General features: G+C 37.5%; 1 protein-coding gene across 2 annotated transcripts in view; it reads left to right on the forward strand.

Annotated features, from left to right (window-relative positions):
* Window positions 1–15,855, forward strand: part of C1H1orf185 (chromosome 1 C1orf185 homolog) — a 235,473-nt gene that overhangs the window by 118,129 nt on the left and 101,489 nt on the right. Inside the window, exon 2 of one of the 2 annotated variants that reach the window (XM_036841669.1) lies at window positions 15,449–15,582. The exons of the other annotated variant lie outside the window; for it this stretch is intronic. The gene's annotated coding sequence lies outside the window, so the exon portion shown is untranslated. The remainder of the gene's footprint in view (window positions 1–15,448; window positions 15,583–15,855) is intronic. 2 annotated transcript variants of the gene reach the window in all.

Raw genomic sequence — 15,855 nt, forward strand, 5'->3', positions numbered from 1 at the left:
CCTGAATGTAGCTAGAGGAAAAAACCATACTGCCTGCAAAAGAACTGCTATTATACTGACAGATGATTTCTTAACAGTAACAACAAAAGCTGAATGAGAATAGAGAAAAGAAGTTTCAACCTAAAACTGCCATTTTGGTGAAAATATCATTTAAGAACAAATTCAAACTAAAGATAATTTCAAACATAAGAATTGAGAGAATTTGTCACCAACAGATCCTCAGTAAAAGAAATTCTAAAGAAGAAACTTCAAGTAGAAAGTATTCACAGATGGAAGGTCTCTGAAATGTGAGATGAATTATATGTAATAAGGGATAAATAATTCTAAATCTAAAAAGAGTAATAAATTATCCTTACCTTAAAAGGTAAGTCTAAACACATATTGATATTATAAAATAATAACATCATCATTAAGGATTAAAAAAGCAGAACTAAAGTACAGGAAGAAGTTGTATTTGATCAGGAGGTTTTGATCTGAATTCAAGTATTCTAGCATTCCTGTGTTGTTTGGGAAAAGGATAAGAATACTGAATAATTTTAGTCTTTGATATGTTAAGTATAAATATTAAAATATAAAAAGTAATCCCTAAAATATTAGAAATAGAGTATATACTTTTGAAAATAGCAGTGGGCAAAAAAATAAAATGAAAAACAACCCAAAAGTTGCCAAGAAAGCAGAAAAAGAAAACACTAAAAAATAGGATCATAGATAACACAAAATAACCTGGTAAGACAAATCCAAGTATATCAGTAATCACAGTACATAAAGGTGTATAAAACTTCAGTTAAAAAACAAAAATTGACAGACTGGATGGAAAACAAAATGTAGCAATATCTGGCTTACTAGAGACACATCTAAAACCAAGTAATACAGTAAGGTTAAAAACTAAATGGATGGACAAATATATAACAGGAAAATATTAACAACAAGAAAGCTGGTGTCATTATATTAATATAAAAATAGACTTCAAGGGAAAAAAACATTAACAACATAGAGAATCATAACACAATTTACCAGAAGATTTAATAATCCTAAACTTGTATGTTGGGACTTCCCTGGTGGTCCAGTGGCTAAGACTCCATGTTCCCAATGCAGGGGGCCCGGGTTTGAACTAGATCCCGCATGAGGCAACAAAGATCCTACGTGCTGCAAGTAAAACCCGGTGCAGACAAATAAATTAAAAAAAAAACTTGTACGTTCCTAATAAACTGCCCTCTTCCCCCACACCCCCTTAGCTCTTTCCCTCTATACACATGTATTTATTTGGTTGGTTAGTTAGTTATTATTTATATATGACAAAACTGAGAGAACTACAAGGAAAAACAAGCAATTCTACGAAGCATAGTGAGAGATTTTTTAAATTCTTTTTTCCCCTGTAAAATAAAACACAGATCAAGAATAATACATGAATGTGTAGCTTACTGAATTATTTTAAGGTGAGCACCCTTGAAACTGGTTCAGAGGAACATGCAATTCAGTGTTCCTCTGACTCTTGTATTTCCTTCAAGTTGGCAGCTGGATCCTGAGGCTTGAACAGACTCAGGTTTATTCACGTCGGCAAGACCACAGGTAGTGCTGCGGTCTTTCATTAAGAGGCACATCATGTCTGACTGTGATTTAACAACTATTGCTGCTGAATGCTTTTAGCCACTAATTCACTGAGACTTCCAAAATGCTGATATTCTAACATTTCTTTTTTATTGGTTGAAATACTTCATTAAAGTGATGCTTCTCTTCGTCTATTATTTGGTTACCAAATGATACAGTTCATGTAGGAAAGGCAGGATAAATCCTCAATCTTTCCCTTTGCCAGTTTCCAAGTAACAAATTTGTTTCCTATCATTCTCTGAAAGTGACTAATATTTTTTATCACTATGAACCCATGGATTCTATGAGTTTAAATCTATTGTGATCATGATCCTTACTGAAGCTGTTTGTCCGATATCTGGCCAGTGGGAGCCTCTTCAAGTATAGGCCTGTATCTTTTTCATTTAATCTTAGTAGTCTTTGATAGCTTCCTTGCTATCTAGTAATGATAAGATATTCCAGATTCATCTTGCACATTTCTGGAATAAACCATTTTTCTAAAATGCCCTGGTTTCTTTGAATGGCAAATGTTAATTCTAGACTATAATCTGGGAATGTGGGTGCTGGGGTTGCTCATTATTATTGGGTTGGACATTTTCTACTCCTTTCTGGTGGATAGAGCTAAGACACGTACAGATATGTATATGTACATACACATACATATATACACACACACATACGACACCTCACAAGTTCATATGAATACGTCCAATTCACATTTAATACTACAGTGTTTTTATGTGACCTCTTCTATATTACTTTTCTATTTCCTCTCTTCCATACTGAGAACCCCAGTTCTTAAAAACATAGGGTATGATAGTAATAATGGGAGATTTAAACATAGTTCTGTCAGTAACTAATAGATCATAGATTTTTTAATGCAGTAATATAAAATATTTGGACATAATTAACAAGCTTGATTTAATGCAAGTACTTAAAATATTGTATCCCAAACTGAAGAATTCATGTATCAATTAGGGTCTCAACAAGAAACAAATGGCACACTTCAAAAAGATAATTCAATGAAGGTTTATTTATAAAGGAATATCTATAAGATATAGATATAGGAAAAGCACAAAGGATAGTTCATTAATCCCAAATTTAATAGTAGCCATGCTATCATCACCCCAAAGAGAAAAGGGAAAGGAAAAAACTGTAGAATTACCTATCTTGAAAAGGACAATGGTTAGTCAAGAGACACAGCCAGGTGACCTGGCAGGAAGAAATCCCCTTACAGGGGAGTAATTATCCTTGCCTTAGTCTTATACCTACTCTGATCTCCTGTTCAGGATCTTTTACCTGGATTACTTACCTCATAACTGGTATCCATGCTTCCTCCTTGCTCCAGTTCAGTATATTCTCAGCAGAGCAGCCAAAATGATCCTGTTAAAACATAATGGAAAGAGGATTCTGGGAAGATGGCAGAGTAGGAAGCACCAGGAATCTGCATCTCCACCCAAACGGCAATCGCACTGTCAGAATCTAATATGACTCTTTTGAAACCCTGGAGTCTTAAAGGCTTGCACCTTCCAGGGTAAGGCTTGGCCAGTAAAATGTGATTAATTTCAGTCCATTTCAGCTCTTAACAGAGTAGCAGCTACCTTTTCCTCACCCCCAGACACATGGCAGGCAGCTGTGCAGGAGTTCCTGGAGCAGCTTGCACATAGCATGTGGGAGGTAGAATGGGTAAAAAGAACTCTGTCCTCCAAATATTGGGGATCTGTGTTCTGATTTCTGCTCTCCATTTTTTGCTTTCCCCTTTTCAGGAGCCAGACATTAAAGATTAAACATTCAAAAACAATTGCATATATGGGGAAAATTACAACATGACAGTGAATGCACAGGGAAAGGCTCAGAAAAGACCTAGGAACATATTAAGTTTACATGTCAGGCTGCTCCTTGGCATAGAAACAGCCTACAACAACAACAACATCAAAACAAAACAAAACAAAACCCCCCCAGCAAACACTGGGAAAGGGGTAGAATCTGATTTCCAGTGTTACCACATTTTTTGGATTCAAATGTCCAATGTTCAACAAAAAAAATCACAAAACATACAAACAGGAATCTGTGGTCCATTAAAAGGAAAAAAATGAACCAACAGAATTTGTCCCTGAATAAGACTTAATGGCAGATATATTAGACAAAGATTTTTAAACATCTGTCTAACAGATGCTCATAGAACTAAAGGAAGATGTGGAAAGTCAAGAAAACAACATGTGATAAAAATGGAAATATCAGGACTTCCCTAGTGGCACAGTGGTTAAGAATCTGCCTGCCAATGCAGGGGACACAGGTTCAATCCCTGGTCTGGGAAGATCCTACATGCCGTGGAGCAACTGAACCCGTGCGCCACAACTACTGAGCCTGTGCTCTAGAACCCGCGAGCCATAACGACTGAGCCTGCAAGCTAAAACTACTGAGCCCGCATGCCACAACTACTGAAGCCCCTGAGCCTAGAGCCTGTGCTCTGCAACAAGAAGCCCCGCAATGAGAAGCCTGCGCACTGCAATGAAGAGTAGCCCCCACTCACCGCAACTAGAGAAAGCCCGTGAACAGCAACGAAGATCCAACACAGTGAAAAATAAATAAAATAAAATTATTTTTAATAAAAGGAAATATCAATAAAGAGATAGAGGTCAAGATGGTAGACGAGGAGGATGCGGAGTTCGTGTCTCCGCACAACTAGGGCACCTACCAGGCACTGGTGGGGACCATGGACACCTAAGGGGACAGGAGGAATCCCCAGTGACCGAGTAGGATGTGGTGGGTAGAGAGTGGGGAGAAGTGGAGGCCAGATGTGATCAGCGCCCCTGAGGGGTGGTTGGGGGAGGGGAAGGGATCCCACACCCAGAGGGGGAAAGGGGGGGCCACTGGGAGGGCAGAGGATCAGAAGGGAGCATGGCCAGCATTTCCCTTGCCCACTTGGGCCCCAGGGAGACTACTGAGATCTGGGCTTGATCCTCTGCCCACTGAGGCCCCCTCCAGCTGTGTGGGTCCTGAGGGAGTGGGAGTGAGGGCAGGGGGAGCAAAAGTAAAGGCGGGAGTGATGGGACCAACCAGCACCCTTGAGGGGTGGCTGGGGGAACGGAGGAGTTCTCACACCTGGTGGGGCCCGTCCACAGTTAGGGGTTCAGCAGCGATGGGGGAGACACTCAGGGGAGTGGAGGAATGGAAGGGAGCATGGCCAGTGCTTTCCCTGCCCACTTGGGCACCGGGGAGCCTGTTGGGCTCCTGGGCCCAATCCCCAGCCTGCGGAGGCTACCTCCAGCAGCGCAGAGCCTAAGCCCTGCTTCTACATGCCCACTCAGGGCCCTACCTCTACATGCGGCACTCCGAGACCCCCTTTGAGACTCCTTCAACTGTGCTGGGCCTAAACCCCACCCACACACCCTCACCCAGGGCCTTACCTCCAAACTCCGCAACTCCACGCTCCAAGGCTCCTCTAAGGCTGTGCTGCCTCCCCCACCACCCTCCTACCACGCAGGTACTAAGCCTAGGCCCCACCCCACCCTAAACCCCGCCCCTGCCTACGTTCTACCCCCCACTAAGGCTCCGCCCCCACAGCCAAGGCCTTTTCCAGCCTTTTTTTTTTTTCTTTTTTCCTCTTTGTTTTTTTTTCTTCTTCTTTTAGGGTGTGGTTCTGTTTTACCTTGTTGTTGCTGATTCATTTATATTTTTATTTTTTTCTAATAAATCCTTTATTTTTCTGATTTTATTTTATTCTTTATACCTTGTTATTGTTCTGCTCCTTTTGGCTTGTTCTTTTTTTCTTTTTTTTCTTTCTTTTTCTGTTGTGGTTCTGTTTTACCTTGTAGTTGTTTTAATTATAGTTTTATTTTTCCTAACATTTTTTAATCTTTCTAATTTTATTTTATTTTTTGTTCTTTGTTATTGTACTGCTCCTTTTTTTCCTTTTCTTTTGCCATGCTGTGTGGCTTGCAGGATCTTGGTTCCCAGGCCGGGGGTTGGGCCTGAGCTCCTGTGGTGGGAGTGCCGAGTCCAAATTGTGGACTAACAGAGAAACTCAGACTGCAGGGAATATTAATCAGAGTGAGTCTTCCGGGGGTCCTCATCTCTGCACCAAGACCCGGCTCTACCCAACGGCCTGCAAACTCCAGTGGTGGATGCCTCAGGCCAAAAACCCAGTAAGACAGGAATACAGCCCCACCCATAAAAAAATGAGATGACAAAAAAATATGTTACAGACAAAGGAGCAAGGTAAAAACCTACAAGACCAAATAAATGAAGAGGAAATAGGCAAACTACCTGAAAAAGAATTCAGAGTAATGATAGTAAAGATGATGCAAAATCTCAGAAACAGAATGGAGAAAATACAGAAGACATTTAACAAGGACCTAGAAGAACTAAAGAGCAAACAAACAGTGATAAACAACAAAATAACTGAAATTAAAAATACTCTAGAAGGAATCAGTAGCAGAATAACTGAGGCAGAAGAACGAATAAGTAAGCTGGAAGATAAAATGGTGGAAATAAATGCTGGAGAGCAGAATAAAGAAAAAGGAATGAAAAGAATTGAGGACAGTCTCAGAGACCTCTGGGACAACACTAAACACAACAACATTTGAATGATAGGGGTCCCAGAAGAAGAAGAGAAAGAGAAAGGGTATGAGAAAATATTTGAAGAGATTACAGTTGAAAAATTCCCTAACATGGGAAAGTAAATAGCCACCCAAGTCCAGGAAGCACAGAGAGTCCTGTACAGGATAAACCCCAGGAGAAACACACCAAGACACATATTAATCAAACTAACAAAAATTAAATTCAAAGAAAAAATATTAAAAGCAGCAAGGGAAAATCAACAAATAACATACAAGGGAATCCCCATAAGGTTATCAGCTGATTTTTCAGCAGAAACTCTGCAGGTCAGAAGGGAGTGGCAGGATATATTTAAAGTGATGAAAGGGAAGAGCCTACAACCAGGATTACTCTACCCAACAAGGATCTCATTCAGATTTGATGGAGAAATCAAAAGCTTTACAGACAAGCAAAAGCTAAGAGAATTCAGCACCACCAAACTAGGTTTACAACAAATGCTAAAGGAACTTCTCTAGGCAGGAAACACAAGATGAGAAAAAGACCCACAAAAACAAACCCAAAACAATTAATAAAATGGTAATAGGAGCATACACATCAATAATCACCTTGAATGTAAATGGATTAAATGTTCCAACCAAAAGACACAAACTGGCTGAATGGATACAAAAACAAGACCCGTATATATGCGGCCTATAAGAGACCCCCTTCAGACCTAGGGATACATACAGACTGAAAGTGAGGGGGTGGAAAAAGATATTCCATGCAAATAGAAATCACAAGAAAGCTGGAGTAGCAATAATCATATCAGATAAAATAGACTTTAAAATAAAGACTGTTACAAGAGATAAGGAAGGACACTACATAATGATCAAGGGATCAATCCAAGAAGAAAACATAACAATTATAAATATTTATGCACCCAACATAGGAGCACCTCAATACATAAGGCAAATTCTAACCGCCATAAAAGGGAAATCGACAGTAACACAATAATAGTGGGGGACTTTAACACCCCGTTTACACTAAAAGACAGATCATCCAGACAGAAAATAAATAAGGAAACACAAGCTTTAAATGACACAGTAGACCAGACAGACTTAATTGATATTTATAGGACATCCTACCCAAAAGCAGAAGAATACACTTTCTTCTCAAGTGCACATGGAACGTACTCTACTTTGGGTCACAAATCAAGCCTTGGAAAATTTAAGAATACTGAAATCATATCAGCCATCCTTTCCAACCAGAATGCTATGAAATTAGAAATCAATTACAGGAAAAAAAACTGTAAAAAACACAAACACGTGGAGGCTAAACAGTGCTCTGCTAAATACCCAAGAGATCACAGAATAACTCAAAGAAGAAATAAAAACATACCTAGAAACAAATGACAACAAAAACACGATGATCCAAAACCTATGGAATGCAGCAAAAGCAGTTCTAAGACGGAGGTTTATAGCAATTCAAGCTCACTATAAGAAACAAGAAAAATCTTGCCGCGATGGTGAAAGGCCCGCGCACCGCGATGAAGAGCGGTCCCCGCACCGCGATGAAGAGTGGCCCCCACTTGCCACAACTGGAGAAAGCCCTCGCACGAACTGAAGACCCAACACAGCCAAAAATAAATAAATAAATAAATAAAGTAGCTATAAAAAAAAAAAAAAAAAAAAGAAACAAGAAAAATCTCAAATAAACAATCTAACCTTACACCTAAAGAAACGAGAAAAAGAAGAACAAAGAAAACCCAAAGTTAGTAGAAGGAAAGAAATCATAAAGATCAGAGCAGAAATAAATGAAATAGAAACAAAACAATAGTAAAGATCAATAAAACTAAAAGCTGGTTCTTTGAGAAGATAAACAAAATTGATAAACCTTTAGACAGACTCATCAAGAAAAAGAGGGAGAAGATGCATATCAATAAAATTAGAAATGAAAAAGTATATTACAACTGACACTGCAGAAATACAAAAGATCGTAAGAGACTACTACAAGCAACTCTATGCCAATAAAATGGACAACCTGGAAGAAATGAACAAATTCTTGGAAAGGTACAACTTTCCAAGACTGAACCAGGAAGAATTAGAAAATATAAATAGACCAATCACAAGCAGTGAAATTGAAACTGTAATTAAAAATCTTCCAACAAACAAAAGCCCAGGACAAGATGGCTTCACAGGCAAATTCTTCAAACATTTAGAGAAGAGCTAACACATATCTTTCTCAAACTCTTCCAAAAAATTGCAGAGGGAGGAACACTCCTAAACTCATTCTATGAGGTCACCATCACCCTGATACCAAAACCAGACAAAGATATCACAAGAAAAGAAAATTATAGCCCAATATCATTGATGAACATAGATGCAAAAATCCTCAACAAAATACTAGCAAACAGAATTCAACAACACATTAAAAGGATTATACCCCATGATCAAGCGGGATTTATCCCAGCGATACAAGGATTCTTCAATATATGCAAAACAATCAATGTGATACACCATATTAACAAATTAAAGAAAAAAAACCATATGATCATCTCAATAGATGCAGAAAAAGCTTTTGACAAAATTCAACACCCATTTATGATAAAAACTCTCCAGAAAATGGGCATAGAGGGAACCTACCTCAACATAATAAAGGCCGTATCCGACAAACCCACAGCAAACATCATTCTCAATAGTGAAAAACCGAAAGCATTTCTTCTAAGATCAGGAACAAGACAAGGATGTCCACTCTCACCACTATTACTCAGCGCAGTATAGGAAGTCTTAGTCATGGCAATCAGAGAAGAAAAAGAACTAAAATGACTACAAATTGGAAAAGAAGAAGTAAAACTGTCACTGTTTGCAGATGACGTGACACTATACATAGAAAATCCTAAAGATGCCACCAGAAAACTACTAGAACTAATCAATGAATTTGGTAAGGTTCCAGGATACAAAATTAATGCTCAGAATTCTCTTGCATTCCTATACACTAACAATGAAAGATCACAAAGAGAATTTTAAAAACAATCCCATTTACCATCATAACAAAAAGAATCAAATAGCTAGGTATAAACCTACCTAAGGAGGCAAAAGACCTGTACACAGAAAAACGATAAAACACTGATGAAAGAAATCAAAGATGACACAGACAGATGAAGAGATATACCATGCTCCCGGATTGGAAGAATCAATATTGTGAAAATGACTATACTACCCAAAGCTACAGGTTCAATGCAATCTCTATCAAATTACCAATGGCATCTTTCACAGAATTAGGACAAAAATATTATACAATTCGTATGGAAACACAAAAGACCCCAAATAGTCAAAACAATCTTGAGAAAGAACAACGGAGCTGGAGGAATCTGGCTCCCTGATTTCAGACTATACTACAAAGCTACCGTAATCAAGACAGTGTGGTACTGGCACAAAAACAGAAATATAGATCAATGGTACATGATAGAAAGCCCAGAGATAAACCCACACACCTATGGTCACCTAATCTATGACAAAGGAGGCAAGAATATACAATGGAGGAAAGACAGACTCTTCAAAAAATGGTGCTGGGAAAACTGGACAACTACATGTAAAAGAATGAAATTACAACACTACCTAACAGCACACACACAAATAAACTCAAAATGGATTAGAGACCTAAATGTAAGACCAACCAGACTGTATAAAACTCTTAGAGGAAACATAGGAAAAACACTCTTTGACATAAATCACAGAAAGATCTTTTATGACTCACCTCCTAGAGTAATGAAAATAAAAACAAAAATAAACGAATAGGACCTAATTAAACTTAAAAGCTCTTGCACAGCAAAGGAAACCATAAATAAGACAAAAAGATACCCACAGAATGGGAGAAAATATTTGCTAATGAAGCAGCAGACATAGGATTAATCTCCAAAATATACAAACAGCCCATACAGCTCAATATCAAAAAAACCCGAACAACCCGATCAAAAAATGGGTGGAAGTCCTAAATAGACATTTCTCCAAAGAAGTCATACCGATGGCCAACAAATGCATGAAAAGATGCTCAACATCACTAATTATTAGAGAAATGCAAATCAAAACTACAATGAGGTATCACCTCACACTGGTCAGAATGACCATCATCAGAAAATCTACAAGCAATAAATGCTGGAGAGGGTGTGGAGAAAAGGGAACCCTCTTGCACTGTTGGTGGGAATGTAAACTGATACAGCCACTATGGAGAAGAGTATGGAGGTTCCTTAAAAAACTAAAAATAGAACTACCATATGACCCAGCAATCCCATTACTGGGCATATACCCTGAGAAAACCATAATTCAAAAGGACACATGTACCCCCATGTTCATTGCAGCACTATTTACAATAGCCAGGATATGGAAACCACCTAAATGTCCATCGACAGATGAATGGATAAAGAAGATGTGGTACATATATATAATGGAATATTACTCAGCCATAAAAAGAAATGATATGGGTCATTTGTAGAGACGTGGATGGACCTAGAGTCTGTAATACAGAGTGAAGTGGGTCAGAAAGAGAAAAACAAATATTGTATATTAATGTATATATGTGGAATCTAGAAAGATGGTACAGATTAACCTATTTGCAAGGCAGGAATAGAAAGGCAGATGTAGAGAATGGACGTGTGGACACAGGTGGTCAGGGAAGGGTGGGATGAATTGGGAAATTAGGTTTGACATAAATACACTACCATGTGTAAAACAGATAACTAGTGGGAACCTGCTGTATAGCACTAGGAGCACAGCCCGGTGTTCTGTGATGGCCTAGTTGGGTGGGATGAAGGCGGAGGGAGTTCCAAGAGGGAGGGGATGTTTGTATGCATATGGCTGATTCACTTCACTGTGCAGCAGAAACTAACACAAGATTGTAAAGCAATTATACTGCAATAAAAAATAAATAAATGAATAAAAGCAATGGAAAAAATTAAAAAAAAATAAAACCTAAAAAGAAGCTAAAATAAATAAATAAATTCTGAGGTTGAAAAGCACAATAACTAAAATTAAGCATTCATTAGAGAGATTCAAAGGCAGATTTGATTGAGCAAGCAGAAAGAAAAAAAGTCAGTGAACTTGAAGATAGGACAATAGAAATTACCAAGTTTGAGGAACAGAAAGAAAGAAAACTGAAGAACAGTAAACAGAGCCTAAGGGACCTGTGAGACATCAACAAGCAAACCAACACACCCGTCATGAGAGTCCCAAAAGGAGAAGAGGGATAGAAAATGGCAGAGAGAATATTTGAAGAAATAATGGCTGAAATCCAAATTTCAGGAAAGACATGAATATAAACAGCCAAGAAGCTCAATGAACCCCAGTAAGATGAACTCAAAGAGACCCACATCAAGACACATCATAATCAAACTTTCAAAAGATAGAGTGAATCTTCAAAGCAGCAAATCATAAGCAAATTATCACATACAAGGAAGACTCAATAAGATAACAAGAATATTTCTCACCAGAAACTTTGGAGACCAGAGGCAGTGAGCCAGTATATTCAAAGCACTAAAAGAAAAAAAAAAAGTCAATGAAGAATCCTACAGCTGTCAAAACTGTCCTTTAAAAGTGAAGTAGAGGGACTTCCTTGGCAGTCCAGTGGTTAGGACTCCGCACTTCCAATGCAGGGGGCATGGGTTCGATCCCTGGTTGGGGAACTAAGATCCCACATTCTGTGTGGCATAGCCAAGAAATTAAAAAAAAAAGAATAAAATAAGAAAGAAAAGTGAAGTAGAAATCAAGACATTTCCAGATTAACCAAAGCTGAGCTAGTTCAGGATCACTAGACTTGCCAGCAAGAAATGCTCAGGGAATCCTGCAAGGTGCAATGAAAGGACACTAGACAGTAACTTGAAGCTGTGAGGAGAAATAAAGATATCAATAAAAACAAATATATGGGCAATTTAAGGTAGTATTATTGTAACAATGGTCTGTAACTGCACTTTTTGTTTTCTACATAATTTAAGAAACAAATACCTTGAAAGATTAAAAAAAACAATTAGTGTAAAAGCTAGTATTACTGTAACTTTGGTTTGTATCTCTACATTTTGCTATCTACATAACTTAGGAGACTAATGTATTTAAAAGAATTATTAGTTTATGTTTTGGGGCACACAATGTATAGAGATGGAATTTTGTGACATTAACAACCAAAAGGAGTGGGGATGAAGATGTAAGAAAGCAGAGTTTTTGTATGTTACTGAAGTTAAGCTGCTATAAATTCAAATTAGAAGTTTATAACATTAGGATGTTAAATGTGATCTCCACAATATCAACAAAGAAAATAGCTATGGAATACATCCAAAAGGAAATTAAGAAGTAGTTTTACCATTTCACTACAAAAATCAACTAAACACTAAAAAGACAGGAATGCAGAAAATATGGGAGATAAAAACTATAGGGCATATAGAAAGCAAATAGCCCAGAGACAGAAGTAAATCCCTCCTTATTAGTAATTACTTTAAATGTAAATGGATTAAACTCTCCAATCAAAAGACAGAGGATGGTAGAATGGATTAAAAATACATGACACAACTATATGCTGTTTAAAAGAGACTCCAGATCCAAAGACACAAACAGGTTGAAAGTGAAAGTAGGGAAGAATATATTCCATGCAAATATTAACTAAAAGAGAGCAGGAGTGGCTATACTAATAACAGACAAAATAGACTTCAAATCAAAAACGTTTATGACAAAAAAAAAGTTTATGAGACAAAAAGGAAATTATGTATTAATAAAAGGTTCAAAACAGCAAGAAAATATAACAAGTATAAACATTTATGCACCTAATGACAGACCATCAAAATATATGAGGCAAAAACTGACAGAACTGAAGGGAGAAATATACATGTGTACAATGATAGTTGGAGACTTCAATACCTCTCTCACAAAAATGGGTAGAACAACCAGACAGAATATAAATAAGGAAACAGAGGACATAACCAACACAATAACTCAACTAGATCTAACAGATGTATATAGAACAGTCCATACATCAACAACAGCACACTCAATCTTCTCAAGTGCACATAGAATATTTTCCAGCATTGACTATATGTTAAAGCCACAAAATGAGTCTCAATAGATTTTAAAAGATAGACATCATACAAAGCATCTTCTCTGTCCAACAGCATGAAATAAAAATCAATAACATAACGAAAACTGAAAAATTCACAAAACTGTGGAAATCAAACAACACACTTTTAAACAACCAATGGATCAAAGAAGAAATCACAAAGGAATTTGAAAATACTTAGAGACAAATGAAAACAAAACCACAACATACCAAAACTTATGGGATGCAGAGAAAGTAGTGCTAAGCAGGAAATTTATAGTTATAAATACTTACATTAAAAAGCAAGAAAGATCTGAAATCAACAACCTAACTTTAAAGCTTAAGGAAATAGATAAGGAACAAAAAACCCAAAAGCTAGCTGAAGGAAGGAAATAATAAAGATGAGAGCAGAGATAAACAAAATAGAGAATATAAAAACAATAGAGAAATCAACAAAACCAAAGGTTAATTCTTCAAAAAGATCAACAAAATTGACAAACCTTTAGGTAGATGAACTAAGAAAAAAGAGAGAAGACTCAAATTGCTAAAATCAGAAATAGAAGTGGGACATTATTACAGATTCTGCAGAAATAAAAATATTATGAGAGTACTATAAAAAATTGTATGGCAAAAATTTGGATAACCTAGAGGAAGTGGATGAATTTCTAGAAACACAAAACCTACCAAGACTAAAACACAAAAAAATAGAAAATCTGAACAGACCTATAACTAGTAAGGAGATAGAAACCATAATCAAAAATCTCCCAACAAAGAAAAGCCCTGGACTTGATGGCTCCACTGGTGAATTCCACCAAACATTTAAAGAAGAACTAATACCAATCTTTTTGCACATCAAATCCTTTTTGTACATCAAAAGACACTATCCAGGGAGTAAAAAACAACCCACAAAATGGGAGAAAATATTTGCAAATCATCTGTCTGATAAACCAGCAGTCCCTAACCTTTTTGGCACCAGGGACCGGTTTCATGGAAGACAATTTTTCCATGGACCGGTGTGGGTCGGGGGGCGGTAGGGATGGTTCAGGTGGTAATGCGAGTGAGCGATGGGGAGCGATGGGGAGCAGCAGATGAAGCTTCACTCGCTCACCCGCCACTCACTTCCTGCTGTGTGGCCCGGTTCCTAACAGGGGGTTGGGGACCCCTGTGATAAAGGATTTATATCCAGATTAGAGAACTCCTTAAACTCAACAACAAAAAAACAAACAATTCAGTTCAAAAATGGGCAAAAGACTTGAATATCAACATTTCTGCAAAGAAGATATATGAATGACCAAAATGTATATGAAAAGATCTCAACATCACTGACCATTAGGGAAATGCAAATCAAAACTACAGTGAGATACTACCTCACACCAGTAGGATGGCTAATTAAAAACAAACAAACAAACAAAAATCCACCAGAAAACAAGTGTTGGCGAGGATGTGGAGAAATTGGTACCCTTGTGCACTGTTGGTGGGAATACAAAATGGCACAGCCACTGTGGAAAACGGTATGAAGGGTCCTCAAAAAGTTAAAAATAGAATTACCATATGATTCAGCAATTCCCCTTCTGGGTATATATCCAAAGGAAATGAAAGAAGGATCTCAAAGAGATATTTGTACACCAATGTTCATGGCATCATTATTCTCAGTAGCTAAGATCCAGAAGCAAACTAAATGTCTATCATATGACTGGAGTCTAACATATGACTGGATAAAGAAATGTGGTATATACATACAATGGAATATTTTTCAACCTTAAAAAGGAAGGAAATTCTACCATATATTACAACAAGGTTAAACCTTGGAGACTTTACGCCAAATGAAATAAGCCAGTCACACAAAAAAAATACTATATGATTCCACTTATATGAGGTACTTAGTCAAAATCATAAAGAAAGAAAGTGTAATAGTGGTTGGCAGGGCCTAAGGGGAGAGAATGGGAAGTTTTTGTTTAATAGGTATAAAGTGTCAGTTTTACAAGATGAAAAGAGTTATGGGGATGGATGATGGTGATAGCTGCACAACAATGTTAATGTATTTAATACTACTGAACTGTGCACTTAAAAACCGGTAAGATGGTCAATTTTATGTCATGTGTATTTTAAAATGACAACAAATGAGGCAAATCAGGTTACTCATCAGTTCAATATCCTTTAACAGCTTTATCTCAGAATAAAAGTCAAAGTCCTCATTATGACCCACAAGGCCCTTCATGATCTGAACCCCTTCTCTTTATCACTCCAGCCTCATCTTACCATCTACCTCTCCCATACTCTGTTCCTGCCACACTGGGCTCAGGGCCACTGCACTTGATAGTCCATCTCTTGGAACGCACTTCCCACAGATATCGGCTTGACTCTTTCCCTTATCTCCTTCAGGTAAGGTCCTCCTTGGCCACCCTACCTAAAAATGAAACAAACCCTACCACATACATCCTATCTCCATTCACTACTTCACTTTTTTATTTAACATTGAACATCTAACATGCAACATACTTTCCTGATTTATATTTATCTTGTTTATTGCCTGCATCTCCAACCAGAATGTAAACTCCATGAAGATAGGGACTTTTGTCTGATTGAGCCTATGTCTCACACGAAGTAAGATATCAATGAAATTTATTGGATTAATGAATGAAAGAACATGAAAAA

The sequence above is a fragment of the Balaenoptera musculus genome, chromosome 1, assembly GCF_009873245.2.
Source record: "Balaenoptera musculus isolate JJ_BM4_2016_0621 chromosome 1, mBalMus1.pri.v3, whole genome shotgun sequence".
In the NCBI taxonomy this organism is placed as follows: domain Eukaryota; kingdom Metazoa; phylum Chordata; class Mammalia; order Artiodactyla; family Balaenopteridae; genus Balaenoptera; species Balaenoptera musculus.